The following is a 27,364-nucleotide window of genomic DNA, read 5'->3' as shown; positions in this document are numbered from 1 at the left end:
TGTTGATCTTCCATTTTTTTACTGTGGAAAATATCTGTTACGATAAATAACTGGCTTTGTTTCTTTGTTATTTCCTACATGTAACTCATTGTTATTTAGAACTTTAATTGAACATCATTAAATAGTTTAATGTGGGGTTTCATATTTCAAGCTAAATCAACTTTGTTCAAGGGGGAAATATAATTTTATTATATAATTTCTTTCAGGTCAGATTATTTTCAAATAATTGAATTAGGTTAAATATATCAAATAGGTACATAAACTTGAGAACTTAAAGGGAGGAAAATCTTTCCCCAAACAACTGCATAACAGTTTGAAGGAGGAAAAAGCCCAACATTGTATTTCAAGATAAAGAAGTAGACTTTAGGATAACTAATAATTTAAAGAACTGATCCTATAGCTTGAACTCTATATTGTAATCTCATTATAATTAAATCCAAAGAACTATTTTCTCCCTGTTGGAAGTCCAACTGCATGTATGATTTCTGCATTGTTCTAAAAGTTTAATCATACACTGCCTCATATTACTTCAATTTATTGCCTAATATTATTCTAACAGAAAAGGCAGTCCTTCAAGGGGTGAGGTTGTATGGCTTATTCTTACACACCTCCACTCATGCACAGCACAGCACAGCACTGAGCCCCAGATAACTGCATAATATATATCTTTGACTTGGTTAATGGTCCTGATGCTTTTGTTGTACTGTGATTTGTTTCTGTTGGGCCAGATACTGTTATCCCTAATTTAGCTAAATACTCCATTGTCAACTTAGACTTTTTATAAATTTCAACCTCTTATAAATTACCTTGGACTGTCAGGCTTCTGTAACAATTTCTAGGAGGTTATGACATCCCTTCTTTAATCTATGTAAGACTAAAAGAATAAAGCCTCTTAGAATAGTTCAGAATGCACTCATTGTGAGCGACTGAAGAAATAAAGCTGGAGAAATGCCTTGCAAGTGATGCCCAGACAACATATCCACTGCCCTTTGCTTTGGGTTTTGGTTTGAGGTTCATCTCCTTAAAGGGAGCCATCTTGAATGATATTTAGCTTCTAGTTTCACTCTAGGGAGGGAGAGGGGGAAGTATGAGTGATGCTTCCTCCATCACTGATCACTTTGGTGACATAAAAGGATTAAGGCAAGTGTTTTCTCCTAGGCCTCTCACCTATGTCTCTTGTCCCTTCCTCTTCACTCTCCATAAAGCTTATCTTGGAAGCCAGCCACCATTTGCCATGTGACAGTAAGGTGTGTGTAATGCATGCTTTGATGGGTTTGTGTTTATAACACAATACATAGAGTTGTCACTGAGGCAGGAATTGCTTGCTATCAGGAGGGGCATCCTGAACGGGGATTACCGAGGCTGGCCTGTGGTCAGATTGTCTTCACACAGCGTTCTCTCCCCCTTCATATCTATACCTTCACTTCTGAAAGTCCCACTTAGTTTTTGCTTTTGTTATTTTCTTTTCTACTCTCAACCCTTCTGTGCATAAACTTGTTTCATCCCAAGAAAAAAAAGCTCTTCCAATTTCAGGGGTGGCGGGGTAGAGGTGAAAACAAAATGAAACGGAAAGCTGTTCAGATAACCCAGGAGGATTTTAAGACCCCTTTGTTATAACAGTCCTTTTATGTTTGAAATATTTATTGGGCCTCTTCCTGGTCACGATCGGAAGGGAAACGTGAATTGGTGCCCTCGAAGTTGCTCGGGCAGACAGAAGAGTACATGTTTACAGTCAAGATGGTGCTTGATCTTGGAACGACAGGAAATGATTTTGCAAATCCAGATAAACTATTTTATCCTGGAAAGCATACATGCCAAACACAGTTTAAAGTAAACATAAGAATCCTTGCGTTGTGCCCCATGGGTAAAGTGTTGGGAGAAGCTAACACTTCTCCAGATTAAGGACAGTTTGGTGCAACAGTTGTCTCTAAGTGACTTGTTTTGCCTGTGTAAGCTTTTAGATTTCCATAATGGAGCAATGCATAGCAAAATAGTGGAATTTGTTTGAATGATTGAATGAATGGCATAGCTCCTCCCCTACTCAACAACTTCTGAAATTTGAATCCTTATGCTAAAATTTGTGAGCACCTTAAGTGCATCACGATAGACTTGATCTCTACTTTAGGTAGTAGTTTTGTACTGGTTTGGTACTGGTTCCCTTCCAGACAGGGTGAAGCTGATATCTTAGCTCCATTCTTCTATCTAAGAAAGTTTTTTTTTTTTTTTTTAATTTAAGTTTGTATAGAACTTAAATATAGGACAATATTATTTTAAAGTTTATAAAGATGAATGCTATGGGAAATCATTGAGAAAAGTTTTGAAAAAGAAGATTAGGGAGAGGGAATATCCCACCAGATTTTAAAATTTGCTATAAAACTAACAATAAAGCAATGTAGTATTCATCTGTAGATCAGGGAAATGAAAGAGAATCTGGAACATATCCAAGTGTATATGCTCACTTTATATTGTCAAAAGGGGCATTTTTGACTGAAAAAAATGTTTAATAAATGGTGTCAGGACTTTTCAACCAGGTCAGTTAACAGCATTTAATGAGAATTTACTATGTGCCAGGTACTGTTCTATGATCTTTTCATGTATTAACTCAATCCTCAATGCAGCCTTTTGAGATATAAACTGTTATTATCCCCATCTGAAGATGAAAAGAACTGAAGCACAGGGAGGTTTAGTAACTGGTCCAAAGTCACACAGCTAAGTGGTAGAGTCAGGATTTGAGCCCAGGCAGTAAAATCAGATCATTACCCTGGTCCATGCTATGGTATGAAAACTGAAATTCCAGATGGATTAAAAATCTAAATGTATAAAATAACACCTTTATAATATCATTACACTATAAAAGGATAATCCAGAGGACCGGTTAAATAATGTTGAAATTTGATAGACTTTCTTAAGCAAGACAGAAATTCCAGAAGTGACAAAAAACATTGATCTCACAATATTAAAAACAAAACCAAAAATTTCTATTAAGAGGATACTATGAGCAAAATCAAAAGCCCAATGATTACCCAAGAGGAAATAGATTCGCAATACATTTGACAGAAATAGAGTTTGTATCTCTACTCTACAAAGCACTTTTATAATATGACATTTTAAAACAAGTCCAATTGCAAAATGGGCAATAGATATGAACTGGCAATTCACAGGAGATAGAATGCAAATAGGCAATAAATAGGTAACAGTGGCAACATGTATGGTGCTAATAGGCTCTTGGGGAAACTCCCAGTTGTTCTGTTTGGTTTGGTTTTGGTCAAGGAGCTAAAGTTTTCCTTCAAGTTCTTCCTCCCCCTCCCCCTTTCTGACACCACCCCACCTTCCACCCCTATCACTTTTCAAGATGTTTAAGTTCCTTGTCTTCTGTTCAGAGAGTCAGGACTGCTGGGTGGAGGCTGTTGGTATCTGGGGAGTGAGGTGTTGAAAGTGCACACTTGAGAGCTACCTGACAGTGGTTTCCTGCTGCTCTGTTTCCTGCTCCTCTTAGCAGAAGACGTTTCTCCTTTCCACGTCGTGACCTGGAATCCTTTCCATCCCTTTCTCTGCCCCTAGTTATGATGGATCTTCTGTCTCCAATTTCTGCCTTCAAGCCAGAGTCCTATCTAGCCTTTGGGAGAGGAGAAGCAGGCACTGAGGTCTTCCTGTTCTACACTTGGGCCTGAGGCTTCTTTAAGTCTTTGTTTTAGCTTATACTGGGGTGGTGGGGGGTGGGTGGTAGAAAAATAACTATCAGTGTTCAAAAGTACCCGTGAGAGAACATGGAAAACGTGTAGTATCTCACATTTTGAGATATTATGTTGCCAGAAGTCTTTATTTTTAACTTCTCTAGTACTCAAGAAATGCAAATAACAATGAAGTGACCATTGGGTGTTTTTTGGCTCATTAGATTGGTCAAAGTTTAAAATATTGATAACATCCAATATAGGCCAAAGCTGGGTGAAAAGATACCCTTATATATTGTTGGTAGAAGAATTGCTGAAACTTCCTAGGAATCGTTAAAACATGTCTGTAACCATTAAAATTTAAGTTGACATAAGCTATGACCTAGCAGTATACATCTACCAATTGAGCCCAAAGAAACAAAAGCACCAGGCACATGGATTTACTTACAAGATTATTTATTGCAGGATTTTTTTTTAATCAGAGGGCTCTAGGCAATCCAAATGCCTATCAAAGAATAACTGAATAAATTATAGCACATTATATAATAGAATATCATATAGCTACATACAGCCAAGAATATCTTAACTCTAGCAAATAAAACTTTCACTTTGTAAAAAAAATAGTAAGAGTTTTAAGATTATACTGTACAGCATAGGGAAATATTTACACAATCTTACGGTAGCTCACAGAGGAAAAAATGTGACAATGAATATATATATGTTCATGTATAACTGAAAAATTGTGCTCTGCACTGGAATTTGACACAACATTGTAAAATGATTATAACTCAATAAAAAATGTTAAAAAAAATAGTAAGAGTTTTAAATATGGTAAATATGTTTGTTTTGTAAGTGTAAAAAGTATGAAAGATCTATACACCACACTGTTAATTTAAGGCAAGCGTCATAAAGCTCAGTGACTCTCGGGACCGGGCAGACTGTAAATGAAGCAGAGTGGACACTAAAACGTCTGTAGGAGTAAGAAAGGATTATTATTAGTCTTAGGGTCCTAAGAAAGTGGCAGAGGATGGGTTCCAAAGCACAGAAGAAAGGATTATGTTAGGTTCAGAAGAAACAAAAATAGGACAAGAATGGATGTAGGAAGGTTGACATGATAGTAGGAGATGAGGCATTCCAACCGATGGCTTTCCTTTTCCCCATAATGTTGGAATAAAGGGTTTGAAGGGAGTAAAGAAGGCTTGGAGAAGGTTTTCTAGAGAATGAGAAAGAAAAAAGAAGGATTGCATAGGTCCGTTTAAGGACAGTGAGCATTAATTTGGAGTTGAACCATCATATCCTTTTTTCAGATTGGTATGAGCACCAGAAACTGTATGAAAAAAGAATAAAAATTCCTAGTAAAGTAGAAGGTAAGATTTTTTACTTTTCTAGGAGAAAAACTCAAAAGTACCATATTAGGAAAAATCTCAAGAAATGTAAGGAGTTACTTGCTCTTTCACAGTAGAATTTTTAGTTATGGAATTTTTTAAACAGCTTTTTTGAGGTATGGTTTATATACTATGCAATTCAGCCACCTAAAGCATACAATTCGGTGGAATTTAAGATCTTTGCATATATATGCAACCTTCACCACAATCAGTTTTAGAACATCCTTATTCCCCTCCCCCCCCCCCGGGAAATCTATACCCTTTAGCCATCATCCTCCCCTCCCCTCCCCCAACTTTTCCATCTTCCCACTCTTCCCTACTCCCCGCCCCCCACCTTCCCTGCCAGCCCTAGGTAACCTTAAATCTACTTTCTGTCTCTATTGATTTGCCTATTCTGGACATTTCATATAAATGGAATCCTACAACATGTGATTCTTCATGACTGACTTCTTTCATCTTGCATAATGTTTTCAAGGTTCATGCATGTGGTAGCATGTGTCAGTACTTCTTCCCTTCTTATTGCCCAATGATATTCCATCGCACGGACACATCACTTTTGATTTATCCACTCATCAGTCCATGGGCATTTGGGATGTTTCCACTTTCTGGCTGCTATTAATAATGCTGCTAGTAGCATTCTTGTACAAGTTTTTGTGGGGACATATGTTTTCATTTCCCTAGAGTACATACCTAGAGGTGGAATTGCAGGGTCAAAACAGGAACTCTAGGCTTAGCCTTTTGAGGAACTGTCAGAATGTTTCCCCAAACATAGAATTTAGAACTAGATGGGATCATAGAAATTATTAGAGATATTTAAGACATCTCTAACTGTAAGTGATTTAACCACAGTCAAAAAGCAAATTAGTGGTAGATAAGAATCTAAATTCTGATCTTTTTATTTCTGTAACTTTTTATATTAAACATTTTAAATTTCTTTACAATGTACTTACACATATATATTGATTTCCATTAATATGATTTTAAACATGATTAGGTATCAACTTTTGGATTTCCTTTCCTTTTTTTATGTTTATCTTCTTCCTCCCTCCTACATTACCTTTGTGCCCTCCACAAGGTAATTAATACCAACAACCTAAAAAATGCTCTGTCATAGTTTCTCCATGGTAATATAATCCTACACACACACATATGGAATTTTTGTCACTATTTCATAAAAATGGGATCATGTTATACTATTTTTCTGCACATTGCTTGTGGAATTCCATCCAAGTCAACCAGTATACCTTTATTTTTGTTTTAAGTGCCTGCAGAATACTCGGTGCTGTGGATATGTTATAATTTGTTGAGCCTGTCATTGAGTGTTCACTCACTGTTTCTGGTTTTAATTTGATTTGTGAGTGGACAGTGATGCAGTGAACATCCTTGCTGCTCAGGTGTGGTCCGTGCACCAGCAGCAGTGGCATCACCAGGAGCTTTATAGACAGGCTCTGAGGTTCCAGCCCTGCTCCACTGAATTTGAATTTGGATTTTAACAAGATCCCTGGGAGATTCAGATTCACATTGAAGACTGAAGACTGACCTAAGTACATATGACCTTTCAGACGAGTCTATCATTTCTATAGTTAGATTCCAAGGAGTGAAATCTAGGGCAAAAGGATATACCTGCTTTCAATTTTAAAAGATGCTTTAGCTGACAGCTTCCTTTAAAGACTGTAGCACATTCGACTTCTACCAGCAGTGTTTGAGAATTTCCTTTTTCTCATGTTCCCATTAGCAGTGAGTGTTGATGCTGAGATTTCAAAGGGAATTTGCTGTGAGAGGAATATTTAGGTTTTGTTTGACTTTTCCCATGTAATTGAGCAAACTATTCATAAGATAGTATTATTAGAATTGTACCAATTTCAAATGCTGGATTTCTAAGTCAAATGATAGAAGAATCAAAATTTCAAAAATAGTGAAGAATGAAGATGCAACTATTGTAATAGAAAACTTCTCTTCTCTACCCTTCCCTGGTGCTAACATGAGGGAACGGGTACCCAGGAGAGTGATCACCTGACACGCTGGATGTTGTACAGTGCCTTGTTCCCACTTTTTGGCAATGTTTTCAGATAAATGTTTGGGAAAAAGGGTAAAATACAGTAAAGGTTTACACACAGTCTGCTCAATCCCAGAAATAATCAGGGAATTGTAAATTAAAGCACCATGTTTTGCCCATCATATTGGAAGATTTTACTTTATTTTTGGCATATATTAAAATATTAACATTGTTCAATGGGAGTAAAGGTGTGGAAAAACAGACAAGCTCATAAACTGATGAGAGTGTAAGTTGATAATATCCTTATAGGGAATGGTACGGCAGTGTATGCAAGACATTTCAGTGTATGTAGCTTAGGACTCAGCAAGGTAGGAATCTGTCTTAGAGAAATAGTCTTACATGAGAAAAAAGACATATTAAAGGATGTCCATTGAAAATTTGAGACCACTTAAATGCCCATCAATAAGGACATGAATTAACATATTTTGCTGTATTGATAATGTCTATATCTGGTCTGGAAAGTTCTACAAGGTGTATAGCTAAGCAAAAAAAAAGTCAAGTGTCTATATGAGATATTTTGTACAATCCACTTTTGGAAGTGATCACAGAAAAGGTAGGGGTGTGTGTGTGTGTGTGTGTGTGTGTGTGTGTGTATCACATCTACATATATAATAGGAAAACACAAACCAACCTGCTAGCAGTGGTTACCTCTGGGTGTGTGTGTTGGGCAGAAGGATTGGTGGTTGGAGTGGTGGTGAAGGAGTAACACGTACTATTTCCTAAACAACAACAATGATAATTGTTACCATTTATGGAGCACTTATTGTATGTCCGGCACTCTGCAAAAAATTTTGCATGAATAATCTTAATCCTGACAACCACCTGATGAGGTATTATTGTTATTATCTGAATTTTGCCACTCAGTTGACTGAGTTATAATCAGGTAATTTGCTGAGGTGATGCAGCCAGAAAGTTGTGGTGTTGGAATCGGAACCAAAGTAGTCAGACGCTAGAGACTGCTCAGAACCTCAGTTCTATCTACTCATGTATCCATCCATCCATCTATCCATTACCTACCCACCCATCAGCTATGTTTATCTATCTATCTATCTATCTATCTATCTATCTATCTATCTATCTATCTATCTATCTATCTATCTACCTACCTACCTACCTACCTATCTATCTACCTGTCTGTCTGTCATCTTCCATCTATCTCTTCTGCCACACTAAGGTTCTCAAGCCACCAAAGAGAAAATTAACTCAGTTTTCTATTTACATCATTGAGGTACAATATAATTTATGAAAACACACCGAGTTTTTCAGAAAATAACACAATTGACAGATGATGTCATTGGTTCTGATTCTTTATCAGTGTAAGGGAGCGTTGCCTCATTCCAGGACATTTGTGTGATGGCCTGATTGTAGCTCTCTGGATGGAATAGAAAATGAGACCCAGGACAATCCGTCCCCCTAGCTGGCCACTGATCCACTGAACCAAATATTTCATAACAAGGAGAAGACATCACTGATCCTCTCCCTTATTTTCCTAATGAAGATGCTCTCCTTTATTTCCACCAGAGTGTCTGAGTAGCAGAATTGGTATTGAAATCAGGTTTTCTGACTTTGGGTTCAGTGTTCTTTCCACTACTTTATGATTTGGGATTTATGACACAGCTCTTAACTTCCTGTAGGATGTAACCCGGCAGATGGATACACAGTGCTGACCCATTCCTGTATGTGGAGCCCCCAGATTTGTATATCTTTATCTCAGAGGAAAGAAAGGACTGAACAGCCAGAGTTGAGTGACGTTTTATCACCAACCTTAAAGGTTTGGCCACTATGCTTTCCTTAGAAATTATAGGGGTCCAGCGCAGTTCCTAGGGGTTATGTTTAGCTATGTAAATCAACTACTAGCTGGTTTTTACAGAGACTCCCTCCAAAAATTTTGTTCCTGTTAAACAAGAAAACCAGGCAGTGTGGTTAGGTGATGCAGTGGTCAGACAATGGCTGGACATGAAGCGAGTCATCTGCAGAAGACATGGGCAGCCTGATGAAGCACAGCGTTGGGTCCAGGACATAGAGATGGGCAGGATGTCACTGTCAGCTAAGCTCATGTGCAGGTGACTGCCCCTGGACAGAAAAAAAGGTCAAGGGTCAGGAAACATGTGGACCCTGAGGAGAGCAGAGAAAGTATTGAGTCTAAACCACTTTTCCTGATTTTATTCACGCCAAGAGGAAGGCAAAGGGCTGCGTCAACTAACTTTCCCTGAACTGGTGCATCAGCAGAACCGACTGTGCCTCTCCCACTTACCTCCTGATCCCACACACGGGGTTCGTAGTCATCCAGCTGCCCTGTTCGGAGCTCCAGCAGGCAAAGGAGAAGAAATGCCACTTGGATGTCTGGGACTCCTCCATCCTGCTCAAGGCTGGCAGCTGTCACAGAATGTCAGTAACTAACAGAGCATCGTAGCAACATGTTTCCTGCTTCTTAAACCTTTAGCCTCGCACAGTGTATAATCAGTTCTATGAGCATGTGTTGGTTCAGCTTTAGAATTCAAGCTTCTGAATCTTTTAACCATTCATTAGTACCAAAAAGTCAAAATAGTCGTCCATCTACAGCTTGAGGAAAATTTGATTTTCTGTGAGGGAATGACCAGTAACCATCAATAAAAAAAAAGTCTGTGTATAGTGACCATTCTTCCTGCCTAATGGTTCCTTTTTATAACCCTTTTGTTAATATCCTGACTCACTTTGAGTGGATATCTCTAGGGCATTTGTTGGCAAAGCAGAGTATCTGAAAAACAAAAATGTCAGTGTTACATATGTACATATAGGTTAAACTATTTTTAAAGTATAAATGTGATATATATTTTTAAAAGCTCCACTGGCACAGAAAATAATAAAGTAAAATATAAAAGTCAGCCACCGATCTCACAGGCATCGTGTTGTTGACAATTTCTCACACTGCCTCCTGGACTTGATTGGTGTATGAGGTGCATTCAGGGGGTACAGATGTCCTTTCTTGTTTTAACTAAATGGGATCATATGCAACAATGCTGCTAGGTGGGCAGTTTGCTCTTTTCCATTAGCAATATATTTAATTCCTCCTTATTGATGGATATTCAGGTTGTTTCCATTTTTCAAAACCTTTTAATCGTCTAATGAATATCCTTGATATAGGCAACTTTGCAGACTTGTGCATGTATATCTTCAAGTTATTACATTTTGGTGCTTGTTACCAAAAGTTTTCAAAAGCAAAGTTTTGAAAACTGGAAACAGCTCGAAGGCAAAAATAATAAGACGTATCCCTAGGTTTATCCTCTTTAGTCTCTGTCCTCAACCGTGACTGCTAGATCACTGAGAGCTGACGATGGGAAAAGAAGAGAAGCAGAAAAGAAATATACTTAGGAAATACGGACAAGGGTTTTCTTCGGTGTTATTTAGTTCAGCTCTTAGGAGAGATGTGACTTGGTAATATTTATCCTGGTAAAGTATTTAGAAGAAAGTGATTTCAGGTGTCACAAAATAAGTTTTTTTTTCTTCTTCAAGTCTCAGCACCTCTGAGGTTTTCCAGTTTTTTCTATCCCTCAGTTCTTGTTTCTTCTAACGAATTCATATGATACTGCTGGCTCTGTAAATTTGACATGCTGTGCATTTAGCCGTAGAGATTTAGTTTCTAATGTACATAGTGTGACTTGCTAGTCTTCTAAACCCCTTCAAGGCAAGCTCACTCCCTCTCTCCACCCCTTGTAGCACCTCTGCAGCAGCATCAATGCTTTGCAAATGCTAGTGAGTAGTCAGTCATTTTATAAATTAATTTCTCTAGACTCCAGAGCCCTACCTTATTTTTATTCAACACAATCTGATGAATAAAGGAAGTATTTTTTCCACAGCTCCTTCCTAAGGTGGACCAGTGCTTGGCATCCCATTAGCGTTTCCCAATCTGTGTTTCCAAGGTCTGGGTGGACCACAACACAACATTTTGGTAGACAATGACCATGAACCTTTGTTTTGTTTCCTTTCACAGGTCAGGTGGCCTTGGCTGGCACATAAGTAGAAACAGATGTCGAGAAGGGTAAGGAGGTACGTGGTGCCAATGTCTCAATTCTGGGAAAAGGAAACACTTCACAGAGAATAGGTGCCACCTGTAGGGGTGACAGTCTGCCAAGCGAAACCAGTTTGGCTAAAGATAGCTAGAAATAATTCCCAAGGGTATAAGGTAATGTTTGTTTATACATGAAATTAAATGAGGGTGTGTGTGTGTGTGTGTACGTGTCTCTGTCTGTGTGTGTACCTGGTGCTGCACTCCAGTGATGCCTGTTGACCTATTTATGGATTCCAATTGTTGAAAGAACACTTTTTATTTAATATTTGACCTGTTCTGAAGAACAGAGTTGTTAAATTTGTTTCGAACAGGCATAAAAGAAAGAATTTTAAATTTCCTTGTTTTCAACCATCTCACTGAGCTTTGTTAAGCTATCCAGCGAGGTTTTGAGGCTTTGAAGAACTATGCAACTTTACACAATGATTAAATATTACTTAAATTTTCCTCCTAGCAGAATTTAGTTACGTTTGGGGGATTAATTATACACAAGGCCACTGGATGGAATTTACTACAAAAGCCCTGTCTCTTTGGGCAAGTTACTAAATGTCTTTGTGCTTGAGCTTCCTCATCTGTAAAATGGGCAAAATAATTGCACACGTCTCATGGGGTTACTGAGAAGAGTGGATGTTCTAAGAAAGTCACAGTACATGTCACATGAGGTGTCATTGGATACTGCTACACTTTGCTACCACTACTGATGCCATTATGACAACCACCAGTCTCCAGTCTTTCATCTTTTTCTCTCCACCTTTTCTCCCGTAATTCACAAAGACCTTCAATAATTTAATGTAATCACGAGATTCCACTGAAATTTGTGAAATGTTTCCTAGATATTCCCATATCCATAATTTTCCTTGATGTTACAATTTAAGTCTTGAGGCCAGATGTCATGGGAAGATCACCATATTTGAAGTGACTTGGATCTCTTTATCACTTACTAGCTTAGTGACCTTGGGAAAGTTGCCACATTCTTCTGGGCTTCTGTTTCCTCAACTGTAAATGCGGGTAGGTCTATGAACGAGATGATTTCTAAGGTCTCTTCTGGGAGAAAGTTGAGAGGACTTGGACTATAAGATCAAGATCTAGAAAAAACACTGTAATATTTGACACTGCCAGCTGAACTCAACTGTTAATTTAATTTACCACAGCAAAGGTAAAAATAATCTGTTACAAATGAAACAGCTTAGATCAAAATTGAACAAAATATCCTATAAAATTAATAAACAGGATTAAAGATAAGGAATCAGACTATAAAGTCTTCAATGGCAGAGACAATGCATTAATATGTATCCTTGTATCTCCAGAGGCTAGCCACCTGGTACATGATAGGTATTCAAACAAAGATTGCCAAAATGAAACAAACAGAAGTTAGAGTCAGTATAGCTTTGAACTAAATAATGTTCTGCTTGGATTGGACCCAGGATTTAATTGTGAGAAAGCCTGAAATTTCTGAATATTGAGTCTTTATATTAAAGCAGAAGTTCTTTTGTGGGTGTTGGACCAACATCATCATTATCACATGGGAAGTTACTAGAAATGCAAATTCTTGGGCTCCCTAAATCTACTGCATGAGAAACTCTAAGGATGGAGTCTAGCAATTTGTTTCTTTGTTAGTGGTTTTTAAATAGACTTTATTTTTTTAGAGCAGTTTTAGTTTCCCAGCAAAACTGGGGAGAAAGTTCAGAGTTCCCATATACCCACTTTACCTACACATAGCCTCCCCAACTGTCAACATCCCCGACCAGAGTGGTACATGTGTTATAATCCATGAAGCTGCATTGACACATCATTATCACCCCAAATCCCTAATTTACATTAAGTTTATTCTTGGTGGTCTACATTTTATGGATCTTGACAAATACATGACATGAATTCACCATTACAGTATCATATAGAATAGTAAGTAATCTGTGTTTTAAGAAGCCCTCCAGGTGATTCTTATGCACATTAAAATTTGACAACCATTGCATTACAGGATAGAATTTTTCAAAGCTAAGTTGAAGACATAGCCAAGAAATTAAGATGGTCTTAAACCCACATCTAAACTGAAGCTGTAATTGATTTATCCTACTCTTCTCTAAATACACATTTGGATGCTAATGATTAGTATGCTCTTTAAAAGGATTTGGAAACTTTCAATGTCTAAACTTCTGCTTCCCTCTTTGCTGAAATTTTAGGGTACCCTTTTCTCTAGCATATTCGTTGGGAAGTAGGATAGAGCTGTGGAAAGGACACATTTATCTTATTATTGAAAGTTTCAAGCATATACAGAAGAGCAGAGAAAAGTTTAGTAAATCCTTACATACCCATTGCAAAACTTCAATAATTATCAACTGCTGGTCTATCTTGTTTTATCTATATTCACATTCATTCCTCTCTTCATTCCAAATTATTTTTAAGCAAATTCAATATAATGGTATCTTTTCATATATATATATGTGTATATATATGAAAATATATATATATATATTCATTCCAGAAAAATAGAAGAGAAGGGAACACTTCCCAACTGATTTCATGAAGCTACCACTACTGTGATTTAAAAAGAAAACAGAAAATGATATTACAAGGAAAGTAAACTATAGACCAATGTCCCTTTTAAACATGGATTAAAAAATCCTTATTATCAAATCAAATCTTACTATATATAGAAAAGATAGCACATCATGTCCAAGTGGTGTTTATCTCAGGAATGCATGTTTAGTTCAACATTCAAAAATCAATAAATGTGATTCACCAGAACAACTGCACCATTGTCTCAACAGACTCAGAAAGAGCATTTGACAAAATTCAAGCACACATTCATAATAACTTCCAGTAAATTAGGACTAGAAGGGACCTTCTTCAGCCTGATAAAAGGAATCTATGAAAAACTTACACTTTCATACTTAACGATGAGGGGCTGCTTCTCAAGCATGGGTATGAGGCAAAGATTTCTGCTCTCATCACTTCTATTTGCCATTATATTGGAGATCCTAGCCTGTATGAGAAGACAACAGATGAAAAGTATAGATAAGAAAGGAAGAAATAAAACTGCCTTTATTCACAGAAACATGATTATCTACAAAGAAGACCTCAGAGAAATCTACCAAGAAGCTACTAGAACTTCTATGTAAGTCTAGCAAGGGCATAGGTTACTAGAACAACACAAAAATTGTGTTTTTATATGGTAGCAAAAAACAATTAGAAATTACAGTGACATCAGTGAACATGAAATACTTCGGGATAAATCTATCAAAATGTGGTCAAGATTTGGATGCTAAAATTAGACAACACTAGTAAGAGAAATCACAGTCAAACCCTCAAGAATCCTCAGTGACCCCTGTCTCCTATATTTAAGCACTGGGTGTTAATGTCCTCCTACAGCGAATAGGGCTGAACTGTGTAATGGCATATTGTGGACATGATCATGTATGACTTCCAATTCTAGGTCATAAAAGACACTGTGGTTTCCATCTTGCTACCTCGGATCTGTAGCTGTAAGGGAGCCAGCTTCCATGTCTGAGGATACCAGTAGTCCTATGGAGAATCCCAGCATTCGGTGAGGATCTGCATCCTTCTGCCAGTAGTCATATGGATGGATCACACTAGGGATGGATTTTTCAGCCCCAACCAAGCCTTCACATGACTGCATCCAGGCCGACATCTTGCCTGTAACCTTATGAGAGACCTGGAGCTAGAACAACCCAGTGAAACTGCTCCCATACTCCTGAACCACACTCTGAACCACAAAAGCTTGGCAATAATGAAAGCTTATTGTTTGAAGCCACTAGGTTTCTGAGTAATTTGTTATGTAATAGAAAACTTAGCACAGGTTTTGGTACCTGGAAATGAGGTGTTGCCACAACAAACATTTAAAAATGTGGGAGTGGAATTCAAATGGGGCGATTGGAAGAGGCTGTCAGAACTTTGACAAGCTTGTTAGTGAAAACCTAAGGAATATTGAAGAGATGATCATGTGACTTTTATCTTTCTGTTCATGTGCTGTATCACAGTACTTGACTTTCATATGTTGAGCCATCCATGCATCCCAGGAGTAGATCCCATTGGTTGTGATGTATGATCCTTTTAATGTGCTGTTGAATTCAGTTTCCTAGTATTTTCTTGAGGATTTTTGCATCAGTGTTCATCAGGGATATTGGCCTGTGGTTTTCTTTTCTTCGTCTGGCTTTGGTATCAGAGTAATGCTGACTTCATAAAACAAGTTTGGAAATGTTCCCTCCTCTAGTTTTTTTGGGGAAAGTTTAGGAAGGATTGGTATTAATTCTTAATGTTTGGTTTAATTTTTGGTAGATGTTTGGTAGAATTAAATTTCAGTCATGCAAGATGAATAAACTCTAGAGATCTGATGTACAACGTTGTGCCTGTAGATAATAATACTATATTATTACTAAAAACCTATGAAGAAACAACAAAATGGTAATTAAGTGAGGTGAAGGTTGTGTTAACTAATCTTATTGTGGTAAAAATTTTGCAATATATACTTGAATCAAACCATCACACTATATACCTTAAACTTACACAATGTTATATGTCTATTGTTTCCCAATAAAGCTGGGAAATTTTTTTTTTAATCTATGAAGACGATACATCTCATGTTAAATGTTCTTACGACAAGAAATTTCTTAAAAAGTAGAATCAAATCTAAAAAAGAGAAAATTGGGGCTCAGCCCAGTTAAAATGGCCATCGTAGCAGAGCTGAGATTCTAATCTTGGTTCATCTGGCGCCAAAGCTCCCACTCCTCCACTACATCACCACACTTCCCCTTCAAACAAATATGGGAAACTGGAAGAGGAAAATATCTTTAGAATAAGCCATTTGAAACTAAATACAGTATGTTACTCCATAGGAAATTGATTCAAAAAAACACAATGGCAGCCTTTACACGTAAGGTTTTATTTTATCCATATATCTATTTATGTACATACATCTAATATATTATATATATTATTTTCTAGATAGCCTATTATATTTTGAAGATTCTTCCCCCTTCACAGTTATAGGTAATATATTTAGAAGGATTTCCCCCTTTTCAGTCATGGGGTTAGTTATTTAGAAGCTTATTATGAAGAAAGACCTATGCTGAAGAATTGAACAGGCATCAGTGAAAAAAATTGCAATCAATCAATGCAAAATTTTTAAAAAGTAATATGGACCAAACCCTGTATAGCGAACTTCTTCACACAATTTTTTTTACTAAACTATTACAATATGTATGTATGGGAGTAATTATATATATAAAAAGAATATCGATGAGATTGTTAGCAAAAGCACGATGACATTTAAGAAGCCTGCCAGTGAGGGTGTAAAGGAAAGTATTATTGTTCACTGGAGGCAGAAAGTTTAGCAGGAAGATTGAAGGTGTTTTCTCAGAGGATTATTCAGTCAACAATTGAGCTTCTAAGACAGTTGGAGGCCATTGTCCCCCAGCAGTCTCAGCAGAAGTCCAAGGCAGAGAGAAACACGTACCTCAAAGGGATTTGCAGCTGTGGGTTTTGACTAACAGAGTAAATCTCAGGGAGAGTTGTAGGAGAACTACAAAGTTTATAGAGGACTCTATCAGCAGAAATATTACCAGCTCAGACTGATATCCACTTACTGTTCAAACTTCCTGATTGTTTCACAAGTTTAATTTCTTCCTATTTGTGGTTTGTGAAGTCAGAAAGATTGAAATCCTGGCTCTTCAATTGACTAACGGTGTATAAATATCTGTTAAAGATATTTACTTCTTCTGAGTCTCATAGTATTAAAGAGAAAGTGAGATAATGCAACAAAAACATTTTGTACAGCAGGTTCAGAATATATTTCAGCTTTAAAGATGAATTATTATTGGTTACTTAGGGCTTCTCTGAGGCCACGATCCTGCTTTGGCACTCCCACGAAACCCACGAGGCAGCAGGAGTGTTGCAGAAGATCAACTCTGTGCTCTCTAAGCAGGAGAGAGAAGGGCAAGCACTTGGGTTCATATTCTCTTACCCACCTGGGCAAATGAGATGTTAATAAAGACACCTCCAAATTAGAGAGGATGAGTATGGGCTTTCATTGCTTTCTAAAAATCCAAAATTTATCATAAGTTTATTAATATCTACATTATGACTATAAATTACAAAGTATCAATGAAAATACTAAAAAATATAAAAGAGTATGGAGTAATAAATGAAACCTCTTCTGTCTCCCATTCGCATCCTGGTCCGCAGGAGTAATTATTTTTAAGTTTCATGTGTGCCCTTCAATAATTTTTTTTCTGCCTATGTGTATACAAAGTATCCTGTGATTCTTGAAGAACATTTGTCATCCAGATTTCTCTCACTGAGGAATAATCACTGTTAAATTCTGACGTGTATGTTTTTAGTCTGTCTCCTGTACACAGGCACACACACACAGACATTTCCAAAGTTTTTGAAACGCAAGCTCATAAAGAATTGTAGAGATGTTTGTAGTCTGGGGTCTTCATTTTAGACCCTGGAGAATTCTTGTAACTGGATATAAGAGCTAGCTCTACATACTACTCCAGTTCATTGGAATTTGGCTTTTGACTTTAGCAGCTAGGAAGGACGAAACACGACGTTATGTACTAGCTACATTGCGATCAGCAGTGTTTCTAGATCAGAGAAACTGACTTAGATAATTCATCTTTCTTGAAACTCAATTTTGGTGTCTTCCTCCCTCCCAACCTCCCCTAAGTGGTTCTTTCATTCAGAATAGCCTTTAACAAAAAACATAACTCAGAAAGAATGGGAGAGTTGCCTCAATAAACATAAAAAGCTTATCTTCTGTCTGAAGCTATAATTCTTTCTACCAAAATGAATTGTTGCTGCCAAACTGTTGACTTCAGACTCTTACTTTTTTGACATTTTCTTCAGCAGTAGATAGGAACATTTCATGCTGTAAATATTGAATTGTAATTGAAAACACTCTATGGGGGATGCTTTAAGATCTTTTTATGTTATAGGTGTTCTTACTTTTGGAAGACTCACCCTGAATCATGGCAAACACATTAAAATGCACTGCCATCTCACGTTAAATAGATTTTTTTAGGCTGAAAAATATTTAAAAGTATTTTTAACAATTTTGAGTATGCTAAGAATAATTTTGTTCTTACGAGCTATCCTTTTAAAATTGCTCACATATTTTTGTACTCTTTATGAAGCTCATTGTGACGGTACTATACAATGCATGAGAGAGTCCTGGAGCTGTGATGTTTTCATTTCAGAGTTTCAGTAGGATCTTTTCTGTTCTTATGAACAAGAGTTTAACACAATGTTTCTCTACTCTGGCTGTACATTTGAATCACATTCTAACACACACAAATATCTGTTGGTCAACTTTTCCTCCCAGAGATTCTGATTTAATTAATGTAGGCTGGTGCCAGGTACCATATCCTTTTCAAAGCTCCCAGACCTAGGAGATTCTAATGTGCAGTCAGAATTGAGAACCACTATTTTAACATTAATAGATAAACTCTCTAATAAATAAAAATAAGTCAATAAAATAATTTAATAAATTACAAAATAAAACTAAAATAATAAATATTCAATAAAGCCTATAGTAAAAATCATGAACAGTATATCCAGTTCATTTGCTTCTAAAAAGTCTGAACTTCTGGTGTTTGCATAGATATGTCATAATTACCTTGCTATTAAAAAGTAAATTAATCATTTGCTGAATGAATAGGGATTGCTCAGAAATCTGCCACTTGTACTCAAGCCTTAGTTAACCTCTTACTTAACTAACCTCTCTGAGCCTTAGTTTCCACACCTATGAAGTGGAGATAATAGCAGTGCCTCAAGGAACAGACCTCTGGTACTGTAGCGAGTTTCTGGGTACAGAGTGTGGTGTTAAGCCTCATGGTGTTAAAATCTTCATAAGACTATGTCATAGCCACATGCTAGAAGGGATTCTGCATTGCCAAGTATGGTTATGGAGAATCTTTTCAGTAATTCTTCAAGGTGCAGATAATCAAGACCTTTCTTGGTGGCTAATGACTTGTTGACTGAAGACAGGAGACTGGGTTGAATAATCTCTTAAGGGATCCTGTAGTTCTATGGGTTCCATCTCATGGGAGGGGCAGCTTCAAGGAGTCAGTTGACATGTTGTCTCATGAGAATTATTGTCAGGAGCAAATCCAAATATGATGCTGTATTGGTTCCTCATGGTATATGATTATGAGATGAAAGACATTAAATATTTGATATTGGAGATCAGGTCAGGAGGAAGAATATTGAGACAGGAGGACAGTTTTGGGTCAACACATGAGATTGATTGATTTTTCAAATATGCTATTCTAGAAGTTCTAGAAGTTGAGCCAAAAGATGGTCAGAACTTCATGATCAGTTTAATATAAGAATAAGCTGGAAAAAACGAATATGTTAGGAAAGAAGAACAGGCAAGATTGAGGGATAATTGGAATTGGAAGGCTGAAAGACAAGAAGAAGCTTTTTAGTGACTGTTTTATCAAGAGGTGTATTTTATTGAGCAACCATGCTGGCACCCTGATCTCAGACTTCCAGCCCCCAGCACTGTGGGAAATAAATTTCTGTTGTTTGTATGCCACCCAGTCTGTGGTTTCTTGTTATAGCAGCCCAAAGGGACTAAGACACTATCCCTGGTAATCGGTGTAGGGATGAGCAAATGAGATGCAAGGAGATGCTTGCTGAAGACCAAGAATCCTCCTCATTATTTCTCAAGAGCTTCTGGCAAAGAATTTTCTTTTTCTGTGGACAGTGTGGTGTGAGGATATACGGCCATTTTTTTTTTTTCCTACTATGAGGAGAGCCTGAGGACAGAATTGAGAAAAATCACACAGAAAAATGGCAGGATGACACACTGAGATTCTAGATAAAACTACCTGAAACCAGCCCATAATGTACAGCAACATGATCCTATGTGTTTAAGCCAGATTGGTTGGTTTTTCTGTTGCTTACAATCTGAAGAATCCTGGCTATTGCAGGTGGGAAAAGAGTCATTCTGATGGGCAAGGGAGGAGCAGTAAGGATTGAGGAGACTTCTTGGGGCCTGGTTTTGAAGGGAAGCAGATAGGCAGATATTGGGGTAAAGTACATTCTAAGCAAAGAAAACATATTGAACACAAGCCTGGAGATAAGAGGGCATAAAGCATTTTTTGGAAGTGGCTAGTAGACTGTGTATGGCTGGAATATGGAATATATCTACGGTATACTAGAAGATAAGCTGGAAAAACAGGAAGCAGGCAAAGAATGAAGCCTTGAACACCAGGCTTAGGATTTGAGGCTTTATGCTGTGTGCAAATGCCAACTGTCAAAGATAAAGGACAGATGAACCGTGTGTTTTAGGAAGATAACTTTGGCAGCAGAATGATGGATGGATTGGAAAATTCCAGGACAAAGGCAAAATGGTCATGAATCAGGGCAGTCTGATGAATGAAGATAGGGGATAGATATGAGAGACGTAAAGAATGTAGACAGTATTGGATTTGGGTGGGGGAAAAGGGCAGGGGAATAACACGGCTGTCAGGTATGGTGTATAAGCATTTTGAAGGACTCTGCACTTAAGAAGGCTGCAGGAGGCTGTGTAGGAGTGAAGAGCGAAAGAGTTCAGTTGTGTACACTTTGACTTTAAGAGACCAGGGGAACATACACCCAGAGATGTCCAGGGAGGGCTGGAGTCTGGAGCTAGGGTAGAAATCAGAGCTGGAAAGTGCAACTTTGCATGTTTTCCCCATAAGGAAGATGGTTGAAGGCACAAGGGGGAATGAGATCTCTGAGAAAGTCATGACGAAGAGAAAAAGGGATGATGCCCAAAAATAATTTGGAGATTTCCTACGTTTAGAGTTGAGCAAAGGAGCTTAAGCCAGTGAAGCGCATTGGCTGGATGGGTAGGTGTGTACAGTGTAACGAGAATCAAGCAAAGACAGATGGGGCGGACCGTGGGATAGATGTGGTGGAGATGCTGGGCAGAGTCAAGATTAAGAAGAAGCTATTATATTTGAAGACAGAAGATGAGGGATAGCCTCTCTCTTTCCAGAATTTTTATAATGTCTAATATTTTCGATGTGTTGCTTTGTTACTAGACTCATTTTCTCCACATATGGAACTTCTATTTATTTGATGTGGTCAGATGCATGAAATAATTCCCTTATGGTCTTTCATCTGCTTATAACCAGCCTGACCAATTTCTAGATAATTATCAGTTAGATCCGAAGTTGTATTTTTTAAAATCTTTTAAAAATTTCTCTCTGTGTGAGGTGTTCCTTGGTGAGCTGTTCCGCTTGGTTTTATTATGTACAGCAAAGCAGTGATGTATTGGAAATGAATGTTCAAAAACATACAGAAAGAGAATTTTTATTTGTGCCTCAAGGGACTACTCACCAATGTTTTGGAAACCTTAGGACTAAGTTTATATACAAAGAACATAAAACTTTCCTGCTGTCATTGACTGGCTCTCAATGCTGGTGAAACAACATTATGGGGAAACGCGATCTTGATTCTGTAGAACTGTGAACAGCACTGCAAACTAATACCACTAAATTGGAAGTGGATATATTCTTATCTTGAGGGGTGAGTGAGTTATAACAATTCTCTGGGAAACAAAAGCATTTGTTTTTGCACTACTCAGTTCTTTGAAAACTTGATAATCGTTTAGGAGGGGAGATGGTATTAATTCACTGGAAAATGGTTACAATCTGCAAAAGACATAGAAGTGAAATTCAAATCACCCATTTATTGTATGGCACATGCAAATCTTATAAATGCTCTTTTTCTTTTTCTTGGTTACTCAAAATAAGAAAACAAAATTCCAGTCTTAACTGATTAATACATTAAGAACTTTTTCACTCTGTGTCTATGTTGATGTTGTATAGTTGTATTTATTCCAATAAATTGCTTTCTTTTTTTCTTAATGACTATGATTTTTTAAATGTAAGGATATGTTTTTCTTTTAAAAAAATTTTTAACACTTTTTTGTTGTGTGTGTGTGTGGGGGGGGTAGGCAATTAGGTTTGTTTGTTTGTTTGTTTATTTAATGAAGGTACTGGGGAATGAACCCAGGCAGGACTTTATGCATGCTAAGCATGCACTCTACCACTGAACTATACCCTCCCCTCTCCAATAAATTGCTTTCTGTGAGGATAATTGTGGTGGATATCCAAGAGGCCTGTGGTTCTGAGGGAAAAAACAGTGAAGAAACAAAGAACAGAAGAAAGGGAAATAATAATTCTAACTTCATCAATGTGTTGAGAGGAGAGGAGGCACAGAGACTGTGCCAGGTGCTGAGAATACAAAATACATTTGACTTAATTTCTGCTTTTAGGGAGAAACAGTCACATAAGCATAGTCATATTATTATACATGATGTCGTGTAAGTGCTGTGTGTGTATAGGAAAAGGAAAGTAATTTGCTAGCTCTGTGACTAACAAAATAGTCCATACTAATTTGTCTAGGATAAAGTTTAAATCCAGTATTGTTCTAGATGTATTTATTAAGTGTATGACTATTACTTAAATGTGAATTTAAGAATGATTTGTAAGGTACATTTTACATTTCCAGCACATACGATTTGAAACTTATAGATCTTTGCAATAGCTCTATTTAATTAGATGTGTTATAAGTATGTAAAGTACAGAGTACATTTTTATTAAATAAGTATCAACATCATGCATTTCACCATTCTTATTATACCTTAACAACTATCCTTCTAAACTCAACTACCTGCTCTGGTAAGATTTAACCTCTGCCTGTTTCTTCTGGGAGGGTCTCAGTTCAAGAAAGCAATTGAGTGAAAAACTAAGACATATTACATAGGAAGGACATTTAAGCTGGATAATGAAGGACAGAAAAAAAGTTTTCTAAGAGGCTAAAGGACAAAAAAAAAAAAAAATCTACGGCAGAAAAAAAAATACCCCCAGTGCCCCCATTGCACATGTGATTATGTGTATAGGAGCAGCTGCTTTTCTGTGAAGGGGTAAAGGTGAAGCTCCAGTTGGGCTGGGATTCCTGGGGTGGGGTTGAGGGAGAGGGTGATCTAGTTACCTGCCTTGAATTCTGCCCTGATGGTCCATGGCAGAGTGATTGTCTTAAGTCACTCTTGGCCTTCCATCCACCTAGGACAATGGAAGCGATCATCAAGGAGAAGCTGAGGAAGCCAGTGGCATCAACTGACTCAGCCTCGTCCCTTGAAGGAGACCATCCTCAACAAGAAACCGTAAGTGCCTGGAGGGGTCCGTCTCGGATGTCTCTCTCTCTTCTGTTCGGTCCTGATTCTACTCCTTCTAGTTGTGGGACTTTGGAAAAGTTAACTTAAACCTTCAAATCTCATCCCCACTGTCCTGAGATGAAAGTATTGATAGTACCTTCTCCACTGAGTTATTGTGAACATTAAAATAAGATAATCCAAGGAAAATACCTGGCACTTAGTAAGTGCTTCAAAAATCAGTTTTTTATTATTATTATTTTAAAAAGCAAAGAATATCTTGACTTTTAACAAATCATTAACTAATGGTGGGAAAGTATACATCGATCGTTTGCAAACACATAAAACAACTTTTTTTTTTTTGCAAGACTTTTAGGAAGGCAAAGGAACACTGACGTAAGGATAAACAATTTCTTGTCTTCACCCTTCTTCTTCACTAGGAATCACTAATAGTGCTTGCTGCCCTTATGGGATGTGGTAGGAATGAAGCCAGAGATGCAGTGAAGCATTCAGAACAGTGCCTGCTCACAGTGTGTGCTTAGTGGTGTTAGCTCTTTGATTAGTTTCTAACATCCTTCTCTGGATTTTCAGTTGATTATTTAAATTCTCTGCATGCTTTCCACATTTTAAAATTGTTACATTTACCCCTTATGAGATATAACAAAAAACTGTGTGCGCAAGTTGGGGAGAGCACATAGGCGTATGTATTTATAGTAACCGAGATTTTTCCTGTGCAGGTGGCAAGTAATGAAGGTCTGTTTCATGTATTTTACAAAAAGGATGGGGAGCTTGATTTATATTTATTAGAATATAAGACTTTATGAATGAAACCAAACACTGATAGAAACATCCAAGGCAAGCCTGACTTTGTGGTAACATAGCCTTTTTCCCTTGGACATACAAATATGTAAGTTAAAAAGCAGGCACACAAAGAGTAAAATATACATGGGTGTGAAAGGAAGGTGGATAATGAGAGATAAAAGGTACTCATAATCTCCCAGCGCATGATAGTCATGAGTACAATGGGCTATGAAATCCAGCCAACATCTGGCGAGGTAGTCAGGGCTCTGGTCAGTTAGAGCATAAACAAATGCTGGAAACAAATTAAGTGAAGCAAACAGGAGAAAGTGTCATGCAAATTCATAATCAACAAGTGACAATATTTGAAAATATAACAGCCACTAGAAGAGAGAGTTGCTCTGGATTTGTATTTTTTATTTGTAAAAGTTACACTTTCTTGTTCTGACAAAATGTTATAGAAATAGATGAAGTAAAAAGTGCGAGGTCTCATCCACCTGCCTCTCTGCCTCAGGCTTTTCCCAGAGGTAACATCAAGACACCGACAGTGGATAAGTCAGAGGTGTTTTACAAGATCATGCAATACTTTGACTGTAGTTAATTAAAACAGATTTTTTTTAAATCATGGAAAATTTTAAATGTGTTAAAGTAGAGAGAATAGTAAAATGAAACTTTATGGTCATCATCTAGCTTCCACAATTATTAATCTTTTGCTGGTCTTCATATTTACTTTTTAAGATATAAAGTCCAACATACTGGTGGTGATGGACCAAAGCTGGCATTGTGGAGTGTAATTTGTGCAGTGTGCTTGGTGATAGGAACAATTTATACTCTGTGTGCACAAAGCCTGAAGAAGCAGCTGGAGAAACAGAGCTCTGCGATTAACTTAAATATGCCCTCGGTGGAGCTGTTGTGAGGATGCTCATTTCTGCCCACACTGCCTTTTTTCCCACCACTGTAACCCTAGTATCTTGTGTAGTGTCTAGCACATAGTAGGTGATTAGAAACTGCTGCTGAAGAAATGAGCCTTACTTGCCTTTCAGATCTCAGCAGCACGTGCATTGTCATATAACTAACCTTTGCAGATGCTTCCTAATGTGCACTGGGTGCTTACTGTGCGCCAGGCGCTTGTGCTCACCAGGTGTTAGGTCATGCTTTATCTGCAGAAACTTGTTTAATTCCTGCCAGATCCCTATGAAGAAGGTATTATTATCATCTTTTGCATTTCATAGATACGCAACCAATAAGTTAGTCAAGATCACGTGGATAGGAAAAGGTAGACTTGGGAGGCAAGCCCAGCCAGTGTGGCCACTGTGTACTTAGCACCACTCTTGGCTGCTTCATCCCCCAAATGTGCCTGAATACCACTTATGGGGCACTGAATACTCTTGCATACTTTGATAGGCGGTGATCTTACCTGTAGTGCCTGATTAAGTCACACGAATCACTCCTTTGCGGCGGTGCCAGATAATGGGAGGCGGTTGCACATGGAATAGACTTAAAAAAACAACAACAGACTTTGTCATTTTTCATGAACACAAGGCACTTCTAAGTGCTGTGTGGGAGAGAATGTGGTAGACTGATTTCATTGAGACCCTGCCAAATTCTGGTCTTGTGGCCATCAAAGACGCATCATTTCCTCCAAGACTTCTAAAGGGGGCTATTACCACAGGCCTGCAGGTTCTGGTTTGCATTCAGAGGAGACACTATCTTCTTAAGTGAGACGTGGAAGAGGAAGTGTCATGAATTGTAAATAACGCTGAGAGAGAATTGTTTGGAGATGGAGATGGAGAAAAATTGCCTTCTCCAAACCAGGTTCCATCTCCCTCCCCCTTATCCAGCTTTGCCAGAGCCCATCCTGTTTTCCTTACTAAGTTTACTTGCAGGAAAAGAAGAGTTTCTTTAAGTGTACTTCTGCCCCTGACAAATAAATACCTTCTAGATTAAATATTAGTGCATCTATACAGCGCAACACCATGCCACTACGAAAAAGTACGAGATGGAGCCCTAAGGGTTGATATAGAATGATCTGCAAGTTATATTTTAAAGTGAAAAAAGTCAGCACTTGAGCAGTATTTATACCAAGGCTACCCTTTGTGGGAAAAGGAGGGTGATATACCCATACCTGTATGTGCATAGAGCTTGCTTGGGGAAAAAAGAAAAGGTAAAAATGCTTCCCTCTGCTGAAGAAAAGCCTTTTTATTCAAAACCTTTTCATATAAAAAAATTAAACCATAAATGTTGTATTTCAGAGTCAAAGTCTTTCAATTGCCAACCTGACAAAATAGAAGAGTAAATACAGTAATATTTTAAAAAATACTGGAAGAAAAGCAACACTTTGCATTAATGGTGTATTTCAGGAGGAGGAGTTCGGACTAGATGTAGAAATAAAACATTTCTACGTCTTCATCTCCCTAAAGGATGGTCTTTTAAGTTGTCATTAAGAAGCACCTGGAAAGTAAGAGACTGAGGGATCTGGAAGATCCCATTTAATGAAGTTGAGGGACATCTGCTGTCACTTCCCAGGTGTAGGGAGAAATGGAGAGGAAAAAAGGGCAAATGTGGTTAGAAGGGAATCCAAGTTTTCCTCTAAACAGAGCCACGATTCTGTACCTGCGAAGAGAGTTGGAGGTTTGGTCCATAGTGTTCTGGGAGGCCTGGGTATGGGAGCTTTGCTTCATTGCCTCTCCTGTGAAGCCCGCCGAGTCAGGCTTCTTTCCCCTCGGCCTGAGGGGATCTTGGCTGGGCTCTGAAAAGGCCCAGGAAGCGTCACTTTAGGGAATCCTGGTCGATAACACCGTGGACAAAAGCCCTTTCCCAAGCAGACCCTCTCATACGCCGCGGGTTTGCCAGAGCCCTGGTACCGCCAGCTCTCCGGAGGTTTGAGCTAGGGTTTTGGTGAAAGCCGGTTAGGGGCTCAAATTTAAATGCTTTTGGGGCTAGGCAGGTAACTGAAAAACATTTGAAGGCATCAGGTATAAGAGGAAACAGCGGGAACTTTGGAGAACTGGGCAAGTGCATATGCTAACTAAAGGCATTCAAATTCAAGTTTTTAAACGACCACTGTGCTGGCCAAACAAAACACTCATACTGGCCGGAGTCACTGACAGTTTGCGATCCTGCCTTCGTCTCGGCTCATATCCGCTTCTCCCTCGTTGCTTCAACCTGCAGCAGATCCTCAGTCTGTCCCCCAGCCACTTTGGGCGCGCGGGGCGCCGAAGACTGCCCTAAACTTGGGCG

This window comes from Camelus ferus, chromosome 2, assembly GCF_009834535.1.
Source record: "Camelus ferus isolate YT-003-E chromosome 2, BCGSAC_Cfer_1.0, whole genome shotgun sequence".
In the NCBI taxonomy this organism is placed as follows: domain Eukaryota; kingdom Metazoa; phylum Chordata; class Mammalia; order Artiodactyla; family Camelidae; genus Camelus; species Camelus ferus.
The sequence above is the reverse complement of the archived record's forward strand: the minus strand, read 5'-3'. Positions refer to the sequence as shown.